We start from the raw sequence: 25,943 nt of genomic DNA on the forward strand, positions 1-25,943 counted from the left end.
TGAGCATCTCTCCCAGAGAAATGAAAATTTATGTTCATGTAAAAACTGTATGAACATTTGCATAGTTTTTACATGAACATAAATAGGCACTGCTTTAGTTTCAGCTCACAAATTTTATATATTTAATTTTCATTCAGTTCAGTATATTTAAAAAATTTCCCTTGATACTTCTTTCTTCACCTATGCATTATTTTAGAAGTATATTGTCTACCTTCCAACTGTTTGGAGATTTTTCCATTAATTTCTGTTCATGTTTATTATTATTATTTATTTATTTTTAATGTTTATTTTGAGAGAGATTGAGTGTGCGCATGAGTGGGGGAGGGGCGGAGAGAGAGAGGGAAAGAGAATTCCAAGCAGGCTCCGCACTGTCAGCACATAGCCTGGTGTGAGGCTTGATCCCATGAATCATGAGATTACGACCTGAGCCGAAATGAAGAGTTGGATGCTTAACCAACTGAGCCACCTAGGGGCCCCCTGTTGTTCATATTTAGTCTGATTCCATTGTGGTCAGAGAACACACTGTGTGCTTAAACTTCATTTAAATTTGTTGTGATTGGTTTTATGGCTCAAGATATGGTCTGTCTTGGTATATGTTCCATGGGTACTTGAAAGGAGTATGTATTCTGCCATTGTTGGTACAGTGTTTTACAAATATTGATTGGATTCTGTTAGTAAATAGTGTTGTTAAGTTTGTCTACATCTTTGCTGATTTTCTGTCTGGTTGTTCTGTGAGTTGTGAGAAGTATATTGAAGTCTCCAAATAAAATTGTGGATTTGCCTATTTCTCTTTCAATTCTGTCAGTTTTGCTTTACATATTTTGCAGCTCTGTTAGGTGAAATCTCATTTAGGATTGCTATGTTGCCTTGGTGGATTGACCTTTTTATCTTTATGTTTATGTTCCTTTTTGTTTTTGGTAATTTTCTTTGCTCCTAAATCTACCCTGTCTGATATTAAAATAGCCAATACTGCTTTATTTTGATTAATGCTTAAATTGTACATTTTTCCATCCTTTTACTCTCTACTTATAATGTTATATTTTATGTTTCTTTTTTTTTTATGTTTATTTTTGAGAGAGAGAGAGAGAGAGAGCATGAGCTGGGGTGGGGGGGGGCACAGAGAGAGGGAGACACAGAATCTGAAGCAGGCTCCAGGCTCTGAGCTGTCAGCACAGAGCCCAAAGTGGGGCTTGAACTCACGAACTACAAGATCATGACCTGAGCCAAAGTCGGATGCTTAATCGACTGAGTCACCCAGGCTCTCGTATGTGAGTTTTTATAGACAGCATATATGTGGGTGATGTTTTCAAGTTCACTTTGCCAGTCTCTATCTTTTAGTTGAAATATTTTGACCGTTTACATTTAATATAATTATTAGTGCATTAGGGCTTCAGTCTACCATTTTATTTTTTATTTAATTTTATTTCACTTATTTCTGTTTTTCTTCTGTTTGTCTTCTTTTCTTACCTTTTTGTGGGTTAATTGTATTTTTTTTAGAATTCCATTTTGACTTATTGAGGCTTTCAGGGTATATCTCTTTAAAAAAGCAAACACTTGCTCTAGGTATTATATTGTACATATATAATCTATTAGTCTGTTGGTGTTTACATTTTGTCAGTACGAGTAATGTTAGAGACCTTAACCTCCCTTTAAGTCCTTTATCCTCTTTCATTATGTTATGTTATTGTCTTAAGTTAAATATTTTCTCTACATACCTTGAAAGCCCTATCAGCCAATGTTATGATTTTTGCTTCAGATATCAAATATAATGTAGAAATCACAAGAGGCAAAATAAAATTTCCTGTGTGCCCATAGTTTTCCATCATTCTATTTTCCTTTCAGATCTTCCAAGATCCTTTTTTTTTTTGATTTCAAGAACTTTGTTTCTGTTCTTTTAGAGTAGGTCCACTGGCAACGCAGTCTTCTAGTTTTCTTTTCTCTGAAAATACCTTCATTTCTGAAGGATAAGTTTATTGGTATAGAATTATTTATTGACATTTTTTTTTTTTCCGAGCACAGGATAAATGTTATGTCACTTTCTTCTGGCCTTCATGGTGTCTGATGTGATATCCATTGTCATTCAAATTACTTTTCCTTTATCAGTAAGATACGGTAAGGTGTCATTTCTCTCTTGTGGCTTTCAAGATTTTTTTTGACTTTCGATTTCAAGAATTTCTCTTGGTGTGAATTTCTTTGGGCGTATTCTATTTGGGATTTAAATTTATATAACTTTTGACAAATATGATAAATTTTCAGCCATTATTTTGGGGGGATTATTTTCAGCCTTATATGATTTTTTCTCTTCTTCTGAGACAGCAATTACACAAATGTTAGATCTTTTGTGATAGCCCTGTAGTTCTCTGAGATTTTGTTCATCCTCTTCCTCCTGCATATTGTCTCTCTATTATTCATATTGGAGAATTCATATTGTTCTATTTTCACATTCATTGATTCTTATCTCTTTCATCTATATTCTGCTGTGGAGCCCATCCAGTGAATATTTCATTTTGGTTATTGTATTTTTTCAGTTGTAAAATTTCCATTTGATTATTTTTTCTAGGACTATCTGTTTCTTTGCTGAGACTTTCTACTTTTTCATTTGTTTCAAGTGCATTTGTAATTGTTTATTGAAGTATTTTTATGATGGCTACTGTAAAATATTTGCCAGATAATTCCATCTGTATCATCTTGATTTGGTAACTGGTGATTGTCTTTTCTCATTAAAGTTGAGATTTTCCTGGTTCTTGGTATGATGAATGATTTTAATAGAATCTAGACACTGTGGATATTATGAATCTGTGGATCTTATTTTTATAGGCTTCTTCTGATACTGCAACAACAGGAGAATGAGGAATCTATCATGTTAATGCTAGGTCTGGGTGGAAATTCAGGTTCTGCACTTTGCCTTATTGACAACTTGTAGCTTCACTTGACCTTCTCGGACACCAGTCTACCAGGGGAAAGGAACTTTTCATTATAGCTGGGGGAAGATGGGAGTCTAGGCTCCTTACTTAACTTTTGTTGACAGAAATCCAGATGGAGTTGCAGCTTTTTTTGTGATGTATTGTTGGAGTAGGGCAGTTATTGCATGGAAGTTTTCTGTCCTGCATAATTTCTCTTTTCCTGGTCCTTTTGCTAAAGAGAATAAACTTGCCTTGTTTTCTTTTTTGTTTGTTTGTTTGTTTTATCTGCACACATTGATGCTTTCAGGCTACTGGCTTCTATAGCACCCAACTCAGGATATAATAGGTCAAGAGAAATCACAGGGAACTCACCACTCGGTTGTTCCTTTGGTCTTAAGTTCTCTAGCTAGTCTCTTTCCAACTTGCAAAATTTTCTTATGTTGCTTTTTTTTTTCTAATTTTTTTTCAATGTTTATCTTTGAGAGAGACAGAGACAGAGCATGAGCGGGAGGTGCAGAGAGAGGGAGAGACAGACTCCAAAGCAGGCTCCAGCCTCTGAGCTGTCAGCAGATAGCCCGATGCGGGGCTTGAACTCAAAAACTGCGAGATCATGACCTGAGCTGAAGTCAGGACGCTTAACTGACTGAGCCACCCAGGCACCCCTCTTATGTTTATTATACATAAATGACCTGAAATTTAGTTGTACTTAGCAGTAGGAATGGGGAGAATTATTTCTGTTCTGTTTTGTCCTAGGACCATCCTTATTTCCTCTTATGTGTATAAATTTTGGTTAGATTTTAAGAGTAAAACATTGTTTATAGTTAATTTGATATTTCAGTAAAGAGATAAGTTTAAAAAATTTTTAAAGAGTGAGATTATGTACCTATTTATTTATTTATTTCATTTATTGTTGTAGAGAGAGAGAGAATGCATGAGTGGAGGAAAGGGACAGAGGGAGAGGGAGAGAGAATCTTAAACAGGCTCCATGTTTAGTGTGGAGCCTGATGTGGGTCTCAATCCCACAGCCCTGGAATCATGACTTGAGCTAAAATCAATAGTCAGATGCTCAACTGACTGAGCCACCAAGGCACCCCTATATTTGCATTTTATTGATGGAAAAAATTTCACAAAAGATTTTTGAATCCGGACTACCAAAAGTGGAAAAGAGAAGTGTCAGAATCTGTGTTTACTGAAAAAAGAAAAAAATTATAGGAAGTATAATAAAATGTATACTGCAAAATCTGTGTCCAGTTTTGCATTTTGCCTTCTTAGCTGTTCACTTTCTTCCTACTTTCTAGGACAAGCACATACAAACCTTTGGTTTAAAGAATTGTCTACAGTCTTATCTCCCCAAATACTACTACTACTATTCCCCTTTCACTTTAAAAATGTATCACAAGAATTTTCTTGTTACTAAATATACTTGCATGGTGTTCCACTGAAGTAATACACCATAATGTATTGTTATTTTTGTTGTGGAGTTTGTTGCTAGTCATCATGAAATAACAGGCAGTGGCACAAATAACAAACATGGGGACGTTACAGAGGTTTCACAAGTTTTCAAAAATGGTAGTAGTTTAATGTCTGTAGCTACCATTTCTTTTTAGAGAGTATAAAAAGAAAGCTATTTGGGACATTGATCCTGCTTGGTGTGGGGTTCACTGGATTTCCCACTTTTAGACTTACACTTTCAAAGGCTGTAGGGACCTCTTCCTCTCTGTCTGCAGCCTCCTAGCCTGAAGCTACTGTTAGGGTTAAACCCTAGACACATGTACCATTTGTCTTCAGTGGACATTTGACATTTAGGAGGACATCCAGACATAATGTTCTACATCACCCATCCTCTGGCACCCTAGGAATGTTAATTCCCTGACGTGGGAATCAGATGCAAGTGATTTCTTTTCTTTGTGTGTGTAATATATACATGGGAAGCAGTATTCATTGGAGTACTACGTACACAGGATTAGGCTCTTCACCAAGTTTAAGACACAAAGGATATAGCTACCTCGTATGGAGAATGTTTCATTAGAATTTTCTGTCTACATGGAGGAGTTTTCAGGTGTCTGGCTTTTACCAATAGGTAGAGATAACTGCCATTTACTGAGATGTGGAGGAATGGAGGAGACAGACTTGGAGTGGGAATTAGGACTTCAGCATAAACACGTAAGGCATCCAAAGGAGCTGTCAAGTGTGTGTTTGACATAGAAGACTGGACCTCAGAGGAGAGATCTAAATTAGAGAGGTAAATGCAGGAGCTGACTGCATAATCAGTGCCCCACAAGTCCCTGCTCTACCAGGCCTTTCATTACCTCTCTGATTTCATCTACTCTCCCCACCATGCCAACTCTGCTCCAGCCACCTTGGCCGTATTTTCCAAATGAGTCATCCATACTCATATTTTAGAGTTATATTTATTTTTTATTCCCTCTTTATTAAAGTCTGTTGAAATCTTTTCCAGTCATGCCCCTTTTATGCCACTCTTGTTAAAAATGCACCCCACCTCCTCACTCTGACATTCCTAGTTTCTTGCCCTGCTTTTTCCTCTGTACCACTTAGTGTTATCTGTACTAGATTTGTGTGGCTGTAGTATGTAAAACAAAGAGGAGCAATGATGCTAAGCTGGAGAGGGTAGGCAAAGGTTAGATCCTCCAGGGCTCTCCTAAAGACCAGTAGGAGATGCAGATTTTTAAGGAGGAGGAAATGTGGCCACTTGTGCATTGAGACGCAATAGAAGGGTAAGAGTGGTTATGGATAGATCAAGTCGGAGCCAATTGCATTAGAATAAAAACAAAAGGAAAAGGAAAACGTTTAATGATCCAAGCACATTGCTAGGTTGAAGAAATAAGGGTGGTAGAGAATGATTCTGTCTCCCACTTAAGGAATTGAATCTAGAAGGTTAGAAAGATGATTTCAATCTAAGTACTCTGAAAGAGGAAGGTCAGAGTATTCTGGGAGCAGATGGTTCTGATTTTGTTTTTAGACAGTTCAGATTTGTAAACCTGAATTTAGTATTTGAACAGCTTTCACAGAATTACTACTTAGAAATAGTCTCATAGTTGTAAAATTTAGAACCTAGGGGACGTTAATAAGGAAGTACTGCTCAAACAAAGTAATTGAGTGAGCTTTGAGAGCACTAAATCAGATCAAAGGATTTATTTACTGTAGGACTTCTCCAAGAACTCATGATCTGTCCTAGAAATGTGTATAAAGTGTATCATTTCCCAAAGTTGTTTGGCCATGGATCCTGTTAAGTTAATGAGTCGTCTCTGGATACAGAACAGACTTTAGGGAACGCTAGCTTCGTGATTTGCTCAAGATCTTAACAATTAGCTAAAAGTAAGTTACCATAGGGGCGCCTGGGTGGCTCAGTCGGTTAAGTGTCAGACTTTGGCTCAGGTCATGATCTCGCAGTTTGTGAGTTCGAACCCCGTGTCTGGCTCTGTGCTGACAGCTCAGAGCCTGGAGCCTGCTTGGGATTCTGTGTCTCCCTCTCATTCTGCCCCTCCCCTACTCACACCTCTGTCTCTTTCTTTCTGCCTCTTTCTCTCTAAAGTAAAAAAAAAAAAAAAAATAATAAAAAAAAAAAAAAGTAAGTTACCATAACACAATTTCCTTGACTGTGTCCTATGATTTTTCTAAGACATTTTAGTGTTACACATAGAACATCAGGAAGTATGAAACTGCCAGTATTCTTGTGGCCAAATTTTAATACTATCTTATGTGTGGGGTGAATGAAATTCATAGTTTGGCATAAATATAGGTAATAATCCTGTATAGTTCAAGGGACAAATCTTATACAGAATCTATGTGAAATTTGTGACCCATGAATGTGTAATGAAATAACACTTCACCGTCTCTTTAAAACCTCTTTTTTGTGGCTTTGAAATATTAAGAATACTTCATTTTAGCTTTCTTAGCTTTGGTTCAGTCATTATTTTGGCAGATAATGCTATTTTAGAACTTAGTCTATTGCAAAAATAATGGTATAGTAAATATGTGACATTATTTATATTCTATTATTAAAAAGAGCATTTAGAAAGTATTACTAATAAGCACTTTTCCTATACCTCTAGATTAAGGGTTGGCACACTACAGCTCCTGGGTCCAAATCCAACCTGCTGCCTGTTTTTGTATATTCCACAATCTAAGGTTCTACTTTTAAAAATCATTGAAACAAATCAACAGAATAATAATATCTTGTGATGTGTGAAAATTATATGAAATTTAGATTTCAGTAACCATAAATAAAGTTTTACTGGAGTACAGCCATACTCCTTCATTTATGTACTGTCTATGGCTCCTTTCACACTATAACAGCAGTGTTGAGTAGGTGTGACAGAAACCGTATGGCCTGCAAAGTCTGAAATATTTACTATCTGGCTCTTTTTAGAACGAGTTTGCAGACCTTGGTCTAGATTAATGGGTAATAGAGTTTATGGGGTTATTTTATAAGTTTGAATATATGAAATACAGGGAACTGTGTTTTATGTATATCCAATTCTCTAAATAAATATTTTCTAACAATTTCCATTAATTTTTCCCTGCTGGTTCTCTTCTACATTTCTTTTCTCTGCTATAAGATACATGTTTTATTTCAATTTCAATTAATTTCCTTCCTTTTTGCATTTGATCAGTAAAACGGTATATAGTGTCCTATGTTGTGACAGGAAGCACATGGATTTGAGAAGCATTTGTAGAATTATCAGAAATTTGGAATAATTGTATGTTTTCTCCGTATACTTGATTTGTGGGGAAAACTTTTATATTTGAAGTTGACTTTGATTAAAGTTTTTTTTTTTTTTTTTAAATTTGTTTTTTTCAACCTTTATTTTTATTTTTGGGACAGAGAGAGACAGAGCATGAACGGGGGAGGGGCAGAGAGAGAGGGAGACACAGAATCGGAAACAGGCTCCAGGCCCTGAGCCATCAGCCCAGAGCCCGACGCGGGGCTCGAACTCACGGACCGCGAGATCGTGACCTGGCTGAAGTCGGACGCTTAACCAACTGCGCCACCCAGGCGCCCCTAAAGTTTTTTTTTTTAAATAATGATTTCAAATGATCATATAAGCAGCAGAATAGTACCCTTATTGGATTTAGCTGACCCAAAGAATCAGTAATTGCTTTTTTTCCCTAACACAACTAGAGTGAATAGACTACTTCACCTCTTTGATTTGGATGTTGCTACTAGTTTAATTTTAAGATTCTATTATGTATTCTGTTCAGTAGCCCTCTTCTTGTCTCTTAAGACAATTCATTTCATTTTTTTTGTTTCCAAATATAGGAATGGTTTTGCAGATGAATTTATTTCTTTTTATAAATTTTATGGTTTGGTAGAAGTAAAAGTAATGTATGCCTTGTTCTAAGTTATGTAAAATATGAAGTTAAGAAGTAGCTTGAGATATGTAAATACTGCTAACGTGCTTCAACATGTCCTTTTCAATACAATATTTAGTTTCATTTGTGATACAGAAATTTATTTTCATCCTGAGTCATCTGAGGTTGTAGAGAATAGGTACTAGGAATGGCTCATTAATCCCTCGCTATTAACACTTCACTTATGAGGAAGAAAACTAGCTGAATGTACCTAGGCTTCCATATTTTTCATTTTAGCATCTGATTGCTTTCACAGATTTTTTCATAATAAATTCTCCTTGTTATTACAGATGAAACTAGGATCATATCCTCCCTTCAAAGAGGGAGGGCATAGAAACATTATTCACAGTGTCCATGATTAAAGAATTTCTGAGTATTCACTAATTGTGGTCTTACTCCTTTGTTGGTGTAGGTATAAAGATAAATTGATTAAAATACAGTATTAAAGTAGATTGGTAAGTGGATTTAAAACTCAGAGGAATCCAAAACCTACAGGAAATAGTAAAATTCATGTCATCACATAGAAAAGATTTTCTATATTAAACTGTAACACCAAGATGGATACATTGTAAATAATATCACTTGAACTTTATGTAAAAAGAGTTTGAAATTCTACTTTTTTTTTTTTTTTGCACCAGAATAACAGTTAAAATTTATATCAACTTTTAGGAATTAAACAACATATTGTGGTATTCTCTTATGGAAATCATTGTATGTTCAACAAAAACTTTTTGTGTTCTCAGAGGTGGTTAATTTCATTCCATTTGCCCAGGAATGTCACAGGTACCCAAATGAAGAGTTTTTAAAATAAATAAGCTATGAGATATTTAAGAATACTTTGAAAAATATTAAGTCTAGAATTTTAGTGGATGTAATTGTGTTAAACTTCCAGTGAAAATAAGATAAAAATAGAGAGGGATGCAAACCATAAGAGACTCTTATACAGAGAACAAACTGAGGGCTGCTGGAGGGGGCAGGTGCAGTGATGGGCTAAATGGGTGATTAGCAATAAGGAGGGAACTTGTTGGGATGAGCACTGGGTGTTATATGTAAGTGATGAATCACTAAATTCTACTCCTGAAACCATTATTACACTATATGTTAACTAACTTAGATTTAAATTCAAAAAATTGCAATTATATTTGAAGCTACTCTGATGGACTAAATCTTTTTTAAAAATAGTATTTCCAAGGACTCAAGTAGTATTTTTACTGTATATAGTTGGCTTAATTAATCAAAAAGTGATTAAAATATCAGTACCTGCAATACTATTCTCCCTTGGGATAGAATAGCTGTTACTTGAAAAAAAGAGGAGAATCTTTTTCTTTTCTTTTTATTATTATTTTTTAATGTTTATTTTTGAGAGAGAGAGAGAGAGAGAGAGAGAGAGAGAGAGAGAGAGAGAGGGGGGGGGAGGGGCAGAGAGAGATGGAAACACAACTTATATTCTATATATATTCTATATATATTCTATTCTCTCTATATATTTATATTCCATATAGTACACAATTTTAAAAACTTGAATGTTATGCCACCCCTGCATTCCAGTACCTATTCTGCCCTTGCTAGTTTCATGTGTATCCTTTTAGGATATTCTCTAGCTGTATGTACTTTAAGTATCATTCTGTAATAATCTCCTCAATCTCTCTTTTTTTTTTTCAGTTTTTATTTATTTTAGAGAGTGAGAGCAAGCAGGGGAGGGGCACAGAGAGAGAGAGAGGGGGGGGGGAGAGGGAGAGAGGGAATCCCAAGCAGGCTCCCCACTGCCAGCATGGAGCCCATTGTGGAGCTTGAACCCACGAATTGTGAGATCATGACCTGAGCTGAAATCAAGAGTTGGATACTTAACTGACTGAGCTACCCAGGCACCCTCAATCTCTTTTTTAAATTTGAAATATGCCTTAAAAGATCATTCTGTATTAAAAAAAAAAATTTTAATGTTTAATTTTGAGAGAGAGAGAGTGCAGGTGGGGAAGGAGTAGAGAGAGGGAGACAGAATCCAAAGCAGTCTCCACTGTCAGCACAAAGCCAGATGTGGGGCTGGAACCCACGAACCATGAGAACATGACCTGGGCTGAAACTAAGAGTCAGACACTTAACCGACTGAGCCACCCAGGTACCCCATAGATCATTCCATATTAGTATATAAAGAGCTACATCATCTTCTAACTTCAGTATGAAAATTCAGGAACCTATAACAATATAGGTCTATTTAATGCCTCAGCACATCTGTTATACTGTAGTTGTCATTTGTTTACATACATTATGAACCTCATAATGTCATAATTTTGGCTTAGTCTATATGTCTTAAAGAAAATAAAGGAAAAAATAGTCTTGCATAAATATTCACAAATTTACCATACCTCATACATCTGTTCCTATCTGAAGAGGTAGGTTTCCATCTAGCTTTACTTCCCTTCAGCCCAAACATCCTTTAGAATTTCTGGTAGTACAAGTCTGCTGGCAATGGATTCTTTTAATTTTCATTAACTGAAAATATCTTTATTTTGCCTTCATTTTTGAAGGATATTTTCAATGAATATAGAATTCTAAGTTTTCAGGTTTTTTTACTTACAGCACTTTAAAGATTTTCCAGTGTCATAATATGTCTTAGGTCTTATGGCCTCTTTTTTTTTTTTTTTTCTCATGAGAGGTCAGCCATTTAATAAATAAGTAAATATAAATAAATACCTTAACTCACCAAAAAAAGGGAAGTCAACCATTATTGGAATTTTTGTTCCCTTCATGCAATGTCATTTTGGCTTTTAGCAGTTCAAGTATAATGTGCCTTTGTGGTTTCCTTTATAGTAACATAGCTCACTGAACTTATTGACTTTGTAAGCATGTCTTTAACCAAAAGATTTTTTTAGCCTTTATGTCTTTTAATATTTTTCTGCCTTCTTTTTTTTCACTTCTCTCCCATCTGTTAGACTTTTTAATATTATCTCACAGGTCCCTAAGGCTCCATTCATTTTTTTCAATCTTTTCCCCTCTCTGTTCTTTGGTTTGTATAATTTCTATTGATTAACCTTGACTCCTTTGTCATCCTCTTTCTGTTATTATGCCTAGCTAGTGAATTTAAAATTGGAATATATTTAGTTGTCTCTAGCCATATATATGGCTAGAATTTCCATTTAGCCTTTCATTTTGTAGTTTCTGTTCTCTGATAAGATTTCCCGTACGTTTATTCATTAAGAGCATATATTCTTTTATATTTTTGAGCACAGTGTAGCTGTTTGCTAATTCTAACATCTGGGTCATTTCAGGGTTGCTTCTGTTGATTGTTTTTTATCATGAGAATGGATCATTTTTTTCCTACTTCTTCATATATTTAGTAATTTTGGATTGCATTCTTGACATTGTAAATTGGCTAGAAACTGGATTTTGTGATGTCCGTCTGAAGTGTAGCGAACAGTTTTTTAAGCAGGCAGTTAATTTGGCTGAAGCCTACCAACAAAGTGTGTGTGTGTGTGTGTGTGTGTGTGTATGTATATGTAAATATGTAAAAAAATATATATATATATTTTTTTTTTTTTTTGCTCAAATTTTTATCTCTTACCTGTGTTGTTTAGAGTCTGTCCTATGCCTGTGTAGTTCAAACATCAGGTAGAGATTTGGGCAGAGTTTTATACACAGAATTTGGGGCTCTTCCTTTCTAGATCGTTATTTCTAAGATTTTCTCCTTCATTTCCTACTGACCTTGGTTGCTTTGAACCTTATCTCTGGGCCTTCAGGCTAGTAAGGCTTTTCTGTTGGCACTTTAGCTGCTCCATATGGAACAGACTGGACCCTCCCTAAAGTTTAAGCTGTTAAAAAAAAAAAGAAACTCATTCTGTGCTGTTCCTTTTTCCAGTGTTATTCCCACTGCCCCCACCCCCCCACACACCCTAGTATCTGCCTGTTTTGTTTACTCTTCAGTGCCTTCGGATGATTGTTTTTTTTTGTATTTTGCTGAGAATTTATAGTGTCCCATAAAGGATTCGTCTAATTAGAATTTAGTCATCCTGAAAACTGGATAGCTGCTTACTTTAAGAACTGTTTAATATTTCCCTGTCTACTTATTCTATAATTTATTTAACCAATTCTGTATTCATGGACATTTAGTTGTCTCTAATGTTTTTCTGTAACAATGTTGCAGTATATATATTTGCAAATATCTATCTATCTATCCAAGATTTTATTTAAATTCAAGTTAGTTAACATATAGTATCGTATTGGTTTCAGGAGCAGAATTTAGTGATTTATCACTTACATATAACACCTAGTGCTCATCCCAACAAGTGCCCTCATTAATGCCCATCACCTATTTAGCCCATTCCCCCCCCCCTCCCCGCCGCCAGCAACCCTTAGTGTTTCTCTATAGTTAAGAGTTTTATGGTTTGCCTCTCTCTCTTGTTTTATCTTATTTTTCCTTCCGTTCCCCAGTGTTCATCTGTTCATCTGTTTTGTCTTAAATGCTCCATATAAGTGAAGTCATATGGTATTTGTTTTATCTCTGATTGATTTATTTCACTTTGCATAAATATACTCTAGTTCCATCCACCTTGTTGCACATGGCAAGATTTCATTCTTTTTGATCGTCAAGTAATATTCCAGCACCCGCGCACCCGCGCGTGTGTGTGTGTGTGTGTGTGTGTGTGTGTGTGTATACACCACATCTTCTTTATCCATTCATCAGCTTGGGCTCTTTCCATAATTTAGCTATTGTTGATAGTGCTGTTATAAATATTGGAGTCTTTGCACATACATTTAGCCATGTGTGAGACATTCTTATAGGTACTTCAGATACATCAATAAATAAAATAGAAATTTTTACTCTGATGAAACTTACATTCTAGTTGGGTGAGATGGATAATAAAAAATAAATACAGGCGTGCCTGGGTAGCTCCATCAGTTAAACATCTGACTCTTGATTTCAGCTCAGGTCATGATCTCACAGTTCATGAGATTGAGCCCTGCATTGGGCTCTGTGCTGACAGCACGGAGCCTGCTTGGGATTCTCTGTCTCCCTTTCTCTCTGCCCTTCCCTCACTCACACTTCTCTCTCTCTCTCTCAAAATAAATATACATTAAAAATAAATATAATAAATGTTTTGTAGTAGATTCAAAAGTAAGAAGTACTGTGGACAAATGGAAAGTAGAGTAGAAGAAAAAGGATGAAGATTACAGTTTTAAATAGGGAGATCTTATTGAAAAGGTGAGATTTGAGCAAGACTCTAAGGAGAGCAAGTGAGTTTTGAGAATGCTGTGGGAGAGGCAAGAGATTAGCCACTGCAAAGTCCCTAAGTGGAAACATGTCTGGTGAGTTTGAGGAGCTGGAAGGAGGCCAGTGTGGTTGGAGTGGAATAAGTGTTGAATGGTGTGATTGAAGTCATTGATACGGTGTGGAGCCAGACCTGTGTAAAGCTGTATTAGGCCGTTGGAAGGATGTTGTCTTTGATTCTGGATGAGATGTAGAAGCATTGCAGTTTTGAGCAAAACAGAGACATGATCCGACTTACATTTTGAAAGGCTCACTTTGGTGCTAAGAGAACAGTTAGGAGGTTGTTATGATAATCCAGACTAGAGATGGAGCTATTTTGAATCTTTTGGGTCTTTTTGGCAACATAATTAGGTGAAAAATGATACCTTTTTGGCATTTTAATTTGTATTTCTTTATGAATCAAGTTGATCATCTTCTCTTATATATATGAGTCATTTTTTCTGTGAGTTGTGAAGTTATAATTTTTGCTTATTTTTCTATTGATTTAACAGTCTTTTTCTCACAGATTTGTGTAAGTCAGCTGATTTTACTGTGTAGCCAAGGATGAACACTATAGATTTAGTCTGTCCTCAGTATATCGTGCAGCTGCCTCAAGGTCATTGGTCATGCCAAACGTTGAAAAGTACCTGGAGCCAACTGTAACTAGGTGCATCCACTCTTAGCCCTTCCCCAGTCAGATCCCACATGCATCTGTTTACTTTTTTTTTTTTTTTTTTAACAAACTAACACAACATGTTTATTTGTGTACGAAGCATTTCCCCAACCTTTTAACATGAAATCACATCTATGTGATTAACATCTACAGCAGTATATCCCCAAAGTAATATGCCTACCTGGATTAATTCTAGACATTTATGTAAAACAAATGTGAAATTTTATACTTTAATAGTTAAAGTATTTGTTTAATTTGTATTTGTTTAATTGTTTAATTAAACAATTAAACAATTGTTTAATTTGTTTTTTTGTATTTGTTTAATTGTATAAAGATGACTTAAACATCAAATTTATCTTTTCACAGACATTGCTATATCTGAGACAGAGTTAAAGAGAATTTCATCTTGCCCATCCCTTTATTTTGGACTCCCCCTGCTCCTGCAAACTAAGAGCCTGGTCCTTGCTGGTCCAGTCTTCCCCCTCCTAATCTCACTCTCGCATCGAGAAGGCCGTCGTCATGCATTGTACCGGTAGTCAGTCTACCTTCATTTGCAGTCTGGCTCCACCTACACCAAGTTGTGTAACCTCTCTGTTCTTCAGTTTCCTCAGCTATAAAAATGGGAATAATAGCAGTATTTACCACTTAGGGCTACTGTGAGAATTCGAAGAGTTGCTGTTTGTGCAGTACTGGAATATAGCAAGCTCAGTGTGAGCTGTTATTACTCTCTCAGTTCACAGCCATGAGTTGGACTCCTTTTAAGTGCTAGGTATCATGCCACATAAGACACGAGGGCTACAGTGAATAAGGCTCCCTTTTCCCCGTGCATGAGCAGAAAGCAGTCCCTTCACAGCCTTCCTAGAGCACTGCTCCCAGAATAGTATGTGAGTCATTTACTCTAAACTGTTTGCTTTATTAAAGAAAGTATATGGTCTAATACAACATTCACAGACATTTGCAGCGAGTCCTGCCTTTCTTAGACTCAGGAAGTAAAAGAATACCCTTATTTTGATTTTATTAGAATTACATTTTGATAAAACAAGAGCCAAATGACAACTAAGATTATAAGTTTAGCTCTTCATTTAGTTGACTTCATCGTAAGTTCATCAGCACTGAAGTGTTCAGTTTCTGGACAGAATTTCTTATGCATGTACGGAATGATTTTGCTTCCTGAGAGATCACCATGGTCATGCTCTTGTCAGTCTCGATCACTCTTCCTGCTTCGGCATTCTCAGGGTCTTGCAGTCTCAGGTTACATTGCAGATTTGTCTTCTTGTCTCAGAGAAGTGTCATCCTCTGCAAATAAGGTTGTAGAGTCTTATTTACAAGGCTTTCTTTTGTTTTCTTGAGTGACTTTTTAAGGAAAACAACAAAAAGAATAATAAAAATTTGCGCAAGATGCATTCTTACTTTACTCCCATGTGGGTCTCAAATTTTCAGAATTCTCTATGTTGCTTCCTCAAATACTTCTGGAGCCTTATACACACTAGGTTTGAATGACTTTTTGATTTTGCTTGACATCCTTTCTTTAAGAATATATGGAAGGCTTTCTCCAAATCAATAAAGGCAGCAAGAGGTTTTTTTACTGTACTGAATGTACTAGTTGTCTACGTATCTCATTTTAGAACAAAAATAAAACTATCTTGTGTTCTTACCTTCCCGAAATCCAAGAAAGTTCTTTATGTTGAGTTTCAGTAGTCTAATGTAATGTAATAAAACAATCTTAATATCATCAAGTATTTTTCACCCTTGTTTGCTTGCACACCTTTCTCTCTCTTTTTCTCATCTCTCCTCTCTCATTGAGATAAAAATAAGCAACTTCAACTGTTTCACTATTCTCCTTTACCTTTGGGTCAGGTTTAGAATCTTAGGCTGTGATGTTTGGACTGTGTAATTATCTCAGGTATTATTCGCATCATGGCTTATTGCTTTTCGCAGTTCGAGTTTCCTGGGAGCTTATTATTCATTAATTTCCCAGGCTTTTTCTTGGCCTCAGTTAGCAGAACCTTGACCCACTTGTTTTCTTTATTTCCTTATTATTTGTTGACATTCTCACATTCTCTGGTCAAGATGCCCTTCTTCAAAGATAAATGAGTTACTGGACACCTGCACCGTGGTTGACTGACAGTTCATAAAATAGTCTACAGAGATAGAACGTAACCTGAAACTGAAATAAATGTCCTTTAAGACATAAAGAGAATTTAAAAAGTTAAAGTTAACATTACTCATTATTTTACATTTAATTTATCTAAAGGTTTATTTCGTTGGTTTATACTGGTTTTCTTTTTTAAAAATATTTATTTGGGGGGGGGTGCAGAGCTCATGTGCACACATGCGCACAGGGCAGAGAGGAGAGACAGAATCTCAAGCAAACTCCCCACTGTCAAGGCAGAGCCTAATGTGTGGCTTGAACTCACACACCAGGAGATCATGACCTGGGCTGAGATCAAGAGTCCGTCGCTCAACTGACTGAGCCACCCAGGGGCCCCTTACTGGTTTTCTTGATATCTGAACTTATCAAGGTATTTTCTGAACACTGCCTGATCTTTTGCAGTGCGTTGGCTTCTTGAATGATTGATGAGCCAAATGTTAGTTTTCCTAGGGAGCATGAAGTGGTCTCTCTGGGGTGATATAAGCACTGACCACAAATGCCACCAAGCATGGCAGTTGAAAGGCTAGGGATCGGCTAGCGTTACTGTGGCCCTTTCCTGGACCTCTCCCAAGCAGACAGTAGTGGAGCTAGTGGCATTGCCCCTAGGTTTGAGGAGCTGGTAACAAAGCCCCTAGGTTCTTTACAGGGAATAATAAAAAGCAGGAGAGGTGCTGAAGCATCATGGAAACATTGTGGGATGTTTAAGAACGATGATGGATTTGTTGCCAAAAAAGAAGGAAGGCAAACAATCAGGATTTCCTACTATGATCTGACACAGTGTATAACTTGTCCAGGTTTACACGGCCAGTGAAGGACTGAGCTGTCCCTCCAACCCATGATTATATGTTTTGCAGGCTTATGCTTTTTTTGCTGTGCTGTGCTAACTCATGTGAACATCTGCTCTTTGGGCATAATAGGATATCATGACAGACTTATTTAAGAATATTCTTAAGAGCTATTTTGCTCACTGGAAAGAATTTGCAGTGTGAGTAAAATGCATTCTCTAATTTATATTGTTAAGAGGAATCATAATCAGAGGTCAGAACTGTTATCCTGTCATACTAAGTATTACTCAACCTATTTCCATGCATGGTAGTCAGACTGCCTGTCAGTGTCATGTTTTTACCAGTATTGTCTTGTTGCCATGATTTTGCCTCAGGTACAGGTATTTTGCCACAGGCAAAGATAAAGAGGTTTTGATGTTCTTAGCTTAGTGTACGTCCTGGAATAAGATAGTTCACACTGACTTACTGATAAAAAGCATACCTAGATTATCTGCAGCAATACAGGAAAAGGAGAGCATAGATAATTGCAATCCAGATAGTATTCCCCAGAGGATTTGTGCAGGGAAAAAAAAATAAATTACTTTAAATTACTTTAAATTACTTAGCATTACCTCAAAGTAATTGTAGTTAAAAAAGTAGAAGAGTTTTCTAAAAGTCCCAGGTACTCTTTTATTTTGGCAAAAGTTACTTTTTATACTGCAAAAGGATCCAGGTAGTTGATCAGGTCCTTTTCCCCATTTCTTTGAAAAGTAGTATTGAGTCAGACAATGGTATTGGCTCCAAATGATCTGTATAATTCCAATTAATCGTCTGGTATGGATTATAATAAAATGTCAAGTGTATTACCAATAGCAGAAGGTATTTTTAAAATCCTTAAAAGATGGTTATCAATAATTTGAGACTACTTGTATCACTTGAATCTGACAGCATATTTCCATGTGGCAATTCTAGCTAATAAATTATGTTTACACTCTCAGCTTCTATGGAAGTCACCCCAAATTCTGCATTTTAAAAAAATGATTGTGCGAATATGAAACAAATGATTACCCATTTGTTTAATCCATATGTTTAATTTTAATTGCAGGTGAGAGGATAAAATGTAGTTTATAAGTAATTAAGTGTATCTATTCCTTGGCACTTAGATGTTTAATTATGAATTTTATGATGTGTCGGAGCCAACGTTTTCTTACAGAAATACAACTCAAGATTTAATATTGGGCAACAGTGGGAAAATGGGATTTAGTATGAAAATATTTGCTTTATGTAAACCTTTTTATGAATGTAGCTAATGCATAAGTGAAGTCAAGCTGTAAAAACAATTAGCTGGGAAAATGCCAAGTTAAGTTTTTTATATTCCAATGAATATCTGTTAACTACACATTATTTATGCAAATGTACGAGTAGATTTACTTAGATTCAGGTAAAAAAGACTAAGTACTAGAAGTATGCAATAAGTATAATTACCATTTACATCTCCAAACAAAGCACATTAATCTTTCTGCAGCACCGCTGATGTAATGTCTCCTTACTTTTGGGAGTATTTGAAGTGGGCAAGCATCCAAAGTTGATAGTGAATTCTGATCAGCAAAGGCACTGGAATAGATGTCTGGGCTGGACATTGTAACAAAGCGAGCCATTTCTAAAGCTCTTGGAAGATTCTACACAATCATCCACTGGAATCTCTTATTCTAGACATTACAAAAAAACCAATTTATTCAAAAAGGGTGTGAAACTTCTCCTAAAAATATAATCTGATATATTTGTGGGTTTGTTTTTTTTTTTTCATTTAAACTTCTTAAAAGCATGTTCTTTGGGGCTTAAGTTAATGAGGAAACAGAGGATTTAAAATATTTTCTGGAACCATTTTGTTGTTGAAAGGACTTGACAGATTCTTTGCACTAGTTTTCAAAGAACATTCTCAGACAACCCGTAACCAAAGATGATCTATTGATAGAATTAGATAATGAGAATCTTCTTACAAGTCAAAGAAAAAATAAGCCATATTTTCTGTAATTTTCTCCAAAAAGTTTTTTTTTAAATCATTTGATCCCCTATACCCATAATTTCCTTAAATTTAGGACTCTGCCACTAGACTACTAGCACGTAGTATTTAGTGAAGACATATTAAAAACTTGAAATTTCTTTAAAACATTTTACTAATGTTTTTGTAGTTCACAGAGCACTTCATATGCACACACACATATATATCTAACTGAAAATACACAGATATACTAGGATATTTCATGAAAAACACAATAATTTCCTTCTGGTTTGCCACTTGAATAAGGTTGAGAAAGTTGATACAGACAAGATCTTTCATATCACTGATGAATCTTAGAGAAACTAAGTCCTCTTTCCCAAAGTGCTTATAGATAGTTTTTGGAGCTTAAATCCAATTGCTCTAACTGTAAATCTAAAGATATCTTCCTCTATGCACACCATCTCTCAGTGTTTATTTACTCCAAGTTTATAAAAATACTTGATAAACATTTTTAATTATATTTAAAAATGTTAAGTAATTTTTATTACATTCAAGATAAAAAACTTCTAGTAGATTAAAGTAACCTGTAGAATACACAGACTCTTAACTAAGGCATAATACCTAAAACAGCATATCCCAAGGTGTGTTTCATAGAATACACATGATAATTCACGTTACCAAAAATATTTAGGAAACACTGTATAGTATATTTCTGTCTTGAAGCATTGCAGTACAAGCAACATAAAGCCTATGAGAAGACAAATTCATTAATCTTGTATCTATATTAATAGATACCATGAAAATTAATCATGTCTCCAACACAAGAAGTTAGAAAAGGAATAACAAAGTAAGTCTGAAGAAGGAACATGAATGCATCAGTAGATTAATTAGAAAAACAGAAGACTAATAGAAGAAAACATACAGAATCCAAGATCTTGTTCTTAGGAAGAACCAATATGTAATCTAATCAATGCGAGCAAGTGTGAATGCAGAGCACAAATATGCAGAATGTAGTTGGACGGTAAGGGAAGCCTGACGCCTAGGAAACGACGGTTCTCATAAAGGACTGTTTTGTTCAACTCAAGGAAGACTATTTCAGAATGAGGATAAACTGGGTGATTTTGTAGGAAAATATAAACTGCCAAAAAAGATCCATTGCTATAGAAGTGAAAGGACAAGTAGTCAAATAGCCAATTACCATTACCTCCCCCTACCACCCGGAAGAAAAGCACTTGGCCTAGATGGTATCACAGAGAAATTTTATTGAACCTTTGAAAAATAGGAAACACATTATTTTGGGCAATCAAAACTAGCCTAACTGTCTAGCTCAACAGTGCCAGCTAAGACAAAACAAAACACAACAAGAAAGGCTAGAACTTCAGACCAATATTCTTTATAAAATAGGAGTGGAGAAATCCTAATTGAAATATTGGCAAATAGAATTTGGCAATTTATTGAAAGAATAACCACTGCAACCACGTGGGAATTATTCCAGGAATGCAAAATTATTTCACTATTAGAAATATGGTAATAAAATTCACTTTATTAAGAGATGAAAAGTAAAAATTGCTAACTACACAGAGGCTGAAAAGGTATCTGAAAATTCATTCTTGACTTTGAAAACAATGTTATGAATATTGAATATTTCTTCAACATGATAAACTATATACTCTGTTGATGCACACACACATACATGTACACATACACACACTCCCCTCCTATCCCAACCAAACCCAGTAGCCAGCCTTATGCTTAATAAGGGCATATTAGCCACATTTCCAGTAAAGTGAGAAGCAAGACAAAAGCATCCATTATCAACTGCTATTTAGTATTCTTTAAGGGGTGTGGCTCAATGCAGGGGAAAAAAAGAATAAAATTTGGAAAGAAATAGGAAAAATTACTTTTCTTGGCAGAAAAAATATAATTGTTTATTTGTAAAATTGCAAGAGAATCAACTAAACACCTACTAGAAGCATCAAGAGAATTCAGTAAGGGAGATGAGTGGCCAAGTTAGTATCCAGGAATCAAAGCCTTCATATTCACAAATGGGAAGGGGAGACGACCCACGGATCTTCAGCATGCGTGAAATCACTGAGGCTATTTGGTAATAATGTAGACTCCACCAAAGAGTCTGATTCAGTCAGCCATGAATCTGGATGTTAACAGTGTTCTAGACCCCACCAGGAGGACTCTGATGGTCTTTTGTTTGTTTGTTTTTTGTTATTTTAATATGAAATTTATTGTCAAATTGGTTTCCATACAACACCCAGTACTCATCCCAAAAGATGCCTTTCTCAATACCCATCACCCACCCACCCCTCCCTCCCACCCCCCATCAACCCTCAGTTCTCAGTTTTTAAGAGTCTCTTATGCTTTGGCTCTCTCCCTCTCTAACCTCTTTTTTTTTTCTTCCCTTCCCCCATGGACTTCTGTTAAGTTTCTCTGATGGTCTTTGTGGGGGACCCACACTTTGAGAAATGCTACCCTGAGGAACCCACGCCCATTCCTGTGCCATCACTCCTACCTTACTGTTAGCTTCCACATTGCTGTGTGTGGTACCAGTTATTTACCTGTCTCAGATGGTATGCTGCGGTACCCAGAGGAATACAGTGGCAGCATACAGTGGAAAGAGAGCCCCCTCCCCTCCAGGTTGCTCCTCCAAGGACCCTTCTGTACAGTTACAAAGTGGAAGCACTTTCAAAATTTCAAAACCGCTCTGCTTGTCAGCCACTCACGGGAGGCACTCCTTGCTGCTTCTGCTACAAGCCATCTATCCAGTGGGATGGCAGGAATTGGGGTGGGGGCACGGCCCACTGTTACCTGTGCTTCCGGAAGACATGAGCAGAGCCTCCAGGGGGGTTGCAGCCACTGCTAACCTGCAGATTTCGTGGGGCTGTGTTTACCTGGAGTTTCTCACTCATTCCCACCAGTCGCTTGTTACTTAATTCTCATGTTCTCTAGTACCTCCTAGCTTGAACACTGCTTATCAATACTAACTGGTTAAGTTCATTTCCTCTGACTCTGCACTTGTACCCAGGAAGCTACAGAAAAACAACTGTGCTGACTGGTCCCATCTTGAAATAGGGACCACAGTCCTTCAGTGGACTTTTAGCAGTGCCTGCAATCCTACTGTATTCTCCTAGGTGGTTCAGCCTCCTGTTTTCAGAGAGGAGTTACCCAGACTATGCAGTGGCCTGCCAACTGCCTCTCTTTGGACAAACAGCAGCTAGAGACTTAATTTAATAAGTCAGACCATGTCACTCCCCTGCTTAAAACCCTCTCTGATGGCTTCAATCACATGTGGAATCGAATTCTGACTTCCCTGCCTGGCCACTTTTCAGACCTAGTTTCCTACCACTCACCCCTTGACTCATTGCTATCCAGGTATGAGAACACTTCCTGTTTTTAAAAAATGGCTGTATGTTACCTCTGCAGGGCCTTGGCACTTGCTATCTCATTTGCTTGGACATTTTTTTTCCTCCAGGCATTCATATGCCTGGAATTCTCCCTCCATTCACCTCTTTATTCAAATGTCACTTCCTAAAGGCTCTCTTACTACTCTGTTCTCTTACTTTACTTTTCTTCTAACCCATCTTATCAGTTGCTACTGTTTTATTTGTTGATTGTCTCCTGAGGGCAGTCTACCATCCCTAGGGATTAAAACAGTCCCTGGCATGAATTAGGCCCTTAATAAATATTTGTTAAATTAATTTAATTCACATAGCCCCTGGCAGTCAAGCAAGGGCAGGAAGAAGACCAGGTCATTAATTTCTAAGAGTGCAAAAGGGAGGGATGCTGCTTGTGCCCTCCCCCAATTGGATAGGCTCATTTCTGGGAGTCTGCCAGGACTGTAAATAGGAGTAGGTGAAATCACCTAGGAAGACTCTTTTCTTGAGAAGATTGGATGCAAGGGAGAGTCAAGATTTTTTTAAAAAACTTTTTTTATTGAGGTAAAATGCACAATAATGTAAACATCATTTTTACTATTTTCAATTATACAATTCTGTATGCTATGAATTACTACATTCACATTGTTGTACAACCACCACCACTGTCTAATTCCAGGACATTTCATCACCCTTAAAAGAAAACTCATGCCCATTAACAGTTACTCCCCCTTTTCTCTCTTCACAGCCCCCGCAACCACTAATCTACTTTGGTCTCTGGATCTGCCTATTCTGGACATTTCATCTAAATGGAATTATGCAATATGTAGCCTTTTGTGTCTAGCTTTCATTTAGCATGTTTTTAAAGTCCATCTACATTATATCCATGTATCAGTACTTATTCCTTTGTATGGCTCTATAGTACTCCATTGTATGGATATACTGCATTTAGTTAATTGATCTATTGATTGATGGACTTTTGGTTTATTTCCACCTCTTGGCTATTATGGATAATGCTGTGAACATTTGTGTATACATTTTTGTTTTTGTTTTCAAAGAGGGCACAAGTGAGCGAGGGGCAGAGAGAGGGAGAGAGAAGTGGGGTTCACCCAAAGCGGGGCTCATGCTCACTTGAAGTGGGGCTCTTGTTCACCCAAAGTGGAGCTTGAGCTCACCCATGTGGGGCTTGCACTTAGGAACTGCCAGATCATGACCTGAGCTGAAGTCAGATGCTTAACCAACTCAGCTACCCAGGCGTTCCTGTTTCAATGCAGTTTTAAATTTCAGTTTTTTTTTTTTAAATTTTAATGTTGACTTATTTTGAAGAGACAGAAACAGAGCATGAGTCGGGGAGGGGCAGAGGTCTCGAGAGGGAGACACAGAACCCGAAGCAGGCTCCAGACTCTGAGCTGTCAGCACAGAGCCTGATGTGGGGCTCGAACTAATGGACCACAAGATCATGACCCGAGCTGAAGTCGGATGCTTAACTGACCCAGCCACCCAGGCGCCCCTAAATTTCAGTTTATATATATCTAGGAATGAAATTGCTTGGTCAAATGGCAATTCTGTTTAAATTTTTAAGGAACTGCCAAACTTTTCCACAGTGGCTGCCCGACTATAGCCATTCTAGTGGGTGTGAAGTACTATGTCATTGTGGTTTTGGTTTGCATTTCCCTGATGGAACATCAACTTTTAAGCATGAGCTTCAAAAACGTTAAGAGAAGAGACAAAGAATGAGAGAGAGTAGTAAGACTGCTGCCAGCATGGTTTCCTGGACTTAGTGTGCTCCCCCAAATTCTCTTTGGTAACCAATGTGACCATTAGTCTCTGAGGTCTAATTTGACTTAAATTGCCTTAAGTGCCAAGTCTGGCAGGACTTCTCCATAGTTTATAGTTAGTACCTCTGCAGTGTATGGTGTTCATTTTATCTAGTTCATTCAGAGACAGCATCGTGTAGAGGCTAAGATCATGGGCTCCGGTGTGAGATTACTTGGGCCTGGGGGGGTGGCCTTGGGCAAATGAAATATCTCTTCCTCATTTCCTTATGTGTAAAATGAAGTTGGGGTTGTTATGGTGACTGAGATTAGTATGTATAGTGCTTGGAAGAGTGCCTGACACGTATTGACTGCTTTGTATATTTTTGTTGTAATCATGATAATGGTGATGATGATTTATCTCGCTATTCATGTAGGGAAGGGGAAGAATAGGTTTATGCTGGATCCAAGTGTAGGATTTAGAGTGGTGATTGTGTATTTACAAAATGGGGCTCTTTGATAACATGCTATGCTTTCCATGGTCTTATTGTGGTACTAGCATCAGTAACACACTACACATTATTTACTCTTGTGGATTATATTCTGTGTTCCACAAGTCACTCTGCTAATTTATCAAATTTACATTTGGAACACAGATTTACCTTTATTTGGATGGGGCTAGACTTATTTCAGTTAAACATTTTTTTTTTTTTTGGTTTATACTCTAGTACAGCCGTATTATTAAAAAAAAATTGAAATTACGAAAGAGAACATCATTTGTAATTCCATCACTTCAAGGCATCCTGTCCCAGTTTTTAGTACATATCTTTCTGTATTTTCCCCTAGGCATTTTAGACATCATTATAATAATTCTACAAATAGAATAGACTATCCTTACCCTCCTTTAAAGCTTATTTTCAGCTGCCCTGTGAATCTTTTTTAATAGGTCCTAATTTTTGAAATTCCTCAAGACTTAACATTTAGATCCCATAAGAGATATATTTTCAAAATTTATAGATGTGAATAGAGAAAGAACCCTCTCCTATCTAGACATTTTATATACATACAAGCTTGAAAGTGGGCCAAGGACTATTTTATGGCTTTATGATAAAACCTATTATTTTTCTATAGCAAGTAAAAGAATGCTTAGCAGTGCCAAAATGCATACAAAGAGTCAAAATAATCAACATGTCATTTGAATTCTAAGTTTTGGCTGTTAGAGGTCTTTAAACATAGATTCTGCTCATATTTTACAGATAAGTAAACTGAGATAGAAAGATTAAGTGACATTTCTGCTTTCAGTCAATGTTAGAAATAAACACAGAAATCAAAAGCCTCTCCTTATTAGATGAGAAGATAACATGTTCATGTATTTCAGGACATAAACCTGTAGAGGAGATATGAACACTTAAGCTGGGTTGAGATTTATGAATAATGCTATCAAATAAAATGAGGCAATTATTTCTCAATTTTTAAAAGTTCTCATGTTATTTGGAATATGTCTTTCTCACCTTGTAAAAATGATACTTAGGAGAGTAGACATGTTAGAAAAAAAAGCAGTCACTGAATGGTAGGGGAGGACAGATGGATTTTAGTTGTTTAGACTCATACAAGAGGAGTCTACAAAGAGAGCATTAATGAAGTAACTTTATGCAGGAAGGAAGGATATATGATATGGAAACTTCTTATAACTG

At 36.5% G+C, this 25,943-nt stretch overlaps 1 protein-coding gene and 1 long non-coding RNA gene across 17 annotated transcripts in view; one reads left to right on the forward strand and one right to left on the reverse strand.

Annotated features, from left to right (window-relative positions):
- Nucleotides 1–25,943, forward strand: part of STAU2 (staufen double-stranded RNA binding protein 2) — a 310,752-nt gene that overhangs the window by 84,160 nt on the left and 200,649 nt on the right. The window lies entirely within an intron of this gene.
- LOC123586056 lies at nucleotides 15,084–22,331 on the reverse strand. Its single transcript, XR_006706574.1, has 2 exons — nucleotides 21,930–22,331; nucleotides 15,084–15,487 (listed from the first exon to the last, which is right to left on the reverse strand). It is a non-coding gene; the product is annotated as an uncharacterized LOC123586056 (long non-coding RNA).

The sequence above is a fragment of the Leopardus geoffroyi genome, chromosome C3 (genome assembly GCF_018350155.1).
Source record: "Leopardus geoffroyi isolate Oge1 chromosome C3, O.geoffroyi_Oge1_pat1.0, whole genome shotgun sequence".
In the NCBI taxonomy this organism is placed as follows: Eukaryota; Metazoa; Chordata; class Mammalia; order Carnivora; family Felidae; genus Leopardus; species Leopardus geoffroyi.